This window comes from Kryptolebias marmoratus, linkage group LG7 (genome assembly GCF_001649575.2).
Source record: "Kryptolebias marmoratus isolate JLee-2015 linkage group LG7, ASM164957v2, whole genome shotgun sequence".
NCBI lineage: Eukaryota > Metazoa > Chordata > Actinopteri > Cyprinodontiformes > Rivulidae > Kryptolebias > Kryptolebias marmoratus.
In genome coordinates this window covers 22,913,598-22,916,476 of record NC_051436.1, presented here as the reverse complement: position 1 = coordinate 22,916,476, position 2,879 = coordinate 22,913,598, and positions in this window count along the sequence as shown.

Sequence of the window (2,879 nt, the reverse complement as noted above, 5' to 3'; positions counted from 1 at the left end):
ACTCCACACTCTCTATTTCTGAATTGAGAAAGCTCCTCGGATGAGAAGCGAAACGTCTTCAGCTACAGAATAGAAGTCCGGTTGTTTTTGTTTTTTAACTTTTTTTGAATTTACCATGGCCTGGATGACTGAGAATCTACACCAGCATATCCACTTCAGTACCGGACTTTCATCAAATTATTTGAACACAATATTGAAAACAGATTGCCTTTACTATTTGGAACAACACACAAGAGAACAACCAAGAGAACTTGTAAGGATGTAGATGTAATAAGAAGTGCTGGATATGGATCAAATGCTGTTAAAACTGTGCTTGGTTGGACAGTTATTGGACCTTTGGATGAGACTCAAACTGAAGCTCAAGAGTAGCTACAGATAACCGTCAACAAACTATCTGTGGTGAAACTTGACAAGCTTTGGAATCAGCAATTTAAAACTGATTTTCTTAAGTGTGCAAAGATGAAAAAGAACCTTCTAAGGAAGATGAGCTGTTTTTGGATAAAGTCTCCAACACTGCCAAGATACATGATGAACACTATTTCATTGGATTTCCATTCAACGATTTATGTCTGCATGCCAGATAATAAATGTGATTTCTTCAGAATTTAAAGAAAAAACTTGTGAAATACTCTAATTTTCTTTGGGACTACAACAACTTCATGTCAGATTTAATCTCTAAAGGTTATGCAGAAAGACTACCAGGTGACAACCTGGAATGTAATGATGGCAGGAAATCCACAAAAGAAAGTACTTAGATTGGTATTGGAATGTGGAGCTAAATACCAAGGAGTGTTGCTGAATAGTAAGCTCTTACAAAGTCCTGACTTAATCAGTACATTGATTGGAATCCTGACTAAATTTTGTAAAGAACCTATTGTCCTTGCTGCAGACATTGAAGCAGTGTTTCACCAGGTTAAAGTACCAGAAGAAAATCGAGATTTGTTGAGGTTACCTTTGGTGGCCTGATGGAGATTACACTCAGAACATGGCTGACTATAGGATGACAGTACTTGTGTTTGGAGCAAAGTCTTCTCCCAGTTGTGCAAATTTTGCGCTGAGGATATGTGCTGAAGATCATAAACAATAGTTTAGCCTTCAAGCTATTGGTACATTCTTGAACACATTTTATGTTGATAATTGCCTTGTCTCAGCAGTTTCAGAAGAGGATGCAATAGCTCTCTATCAAGAACTCAGTGCATTGTGCTTGCAAGGAGGCTTTCTATTGAACAAGTAGATAAGTAACAGTTGTAATGTGTTGGCTATAATACCTGAAGCTAACAAAGCAAAGGAAATAAAAGATCTAGACTTAAACAGTAATGAGCTTCCAGTGGAAAGAGTTTTGAGTGTTCATGAACACAAACCGATGAGCCCGATGTTTCCAAGTTCAAAATAAATTTATAGGATTGACCCCTGATGAGACATGGGATTCTCTCTGCAGTCAGCTCTGTTTATGACCCCTTGGGAATGTTGGCACCAGTTATTCTGATCACCAAGAAGATTCTGCAATATTTGTGTTGAAGAAAGATTGGATGGGATGATGCGTTACCTAATGCAGTCATATGGGAATGAACTATTTGGATACAAGATCGTCATAAGCTGTAGGTCTTCAAGGTTAATCATTGCTTTAATCATTGCTTTTGGAACCTTAAAGGCTGCTCAATTACATTATTTTGCAGCTGCATCTGAGGACAGTTATGGAATAGTAACTTGTTACTAAAGGATGAACGGGACCAGATGCAGCTATGTTTTTGTTGTGGGAAAGGCAAGTGTTGCCCCTTCAAAATCAATTACAATTCCTTGGACTTAACTGCTGCTACTGTAGGAAGCAGAATGAATGCAATGTGGAAGAGGGAGCTCCAGATGGAACTGAAGGATTCAGTATTTTGGACTGATAGCACCTCTGTGCTGAAATACATCAATAATGAAACAACACAGTTCTGCATCTTTGTTGCCAACGGTTTCTGAAATTGCCAAAACTTCAAATGCTCTATAATTGTGATGATCATGTCTGACTCTCATGCCTTTCCCTGTTTTCATGCTAATCATGTTCATTCCAGTCTCCTGCACGCCTACCCTGTTTATCATCTCCCCCACCTGGTCTTCTCTCTTTATATTCTCCTCTCTTGCTCTCCTCCAGTGCCAGATTATGAAAGCATACAAGCTAGTAGTTCTACAGCGTTTCCTGACTGCCCCTCAGTACCTTGACCTTGCTCTTGTTCCCTGGACCCCCGCTCACGCCTTGCCCTTGCCGGAATCTCGTACGACTACGGATACCTGGACTTCGACCTCTGCCTGTTTTCTGGATTTGGACCATTGGCTTGCCCCTTCAGACTTTTTGTACTTCCTCGGCCTACCCGGTATTGACCCCAGCTTGCCCAACCACGATTACCAGTGTGCCTACCTCTGTGGAGAGCTGTGTCCCGTTCCCACTGCGGGATCCCCCATCGCCAACCTCCAGCTGCCCCCAGGTTCTCTTCCCCTCCTAACAACTCCCCAGGTTAGTGAAATTGTCTGCTTCTCCACTCGCTTCCTGGTTAACATGTGGATTACCATCCTGTCCTCTCCGTCCCTAGAGTTGCAGCCTGACGCTCAGCCTCTGTGTATTACGTTTCCATTGTTTGCCAATAAAGCGGTTCTACCGCCCGCTCTTGTGTTGTGGCTGATTTCCCGGGTTCACTCACTGGTCTGTGTCAATAATGGAGATATTTTAATACAGCTAGCAATCCAGCAGATATGACTTCTCAAGGTTTAACAGTTCAGTCCTTCCTGAAGAACAAAAAAACTTGGTTGTCTGGGCTACATCTCATCTTCAGAATCCTGTTGAAGTGAAAGAAATCTCATCAAACAATTCAGAAATTAGGACAATTGTGAATGCTGTT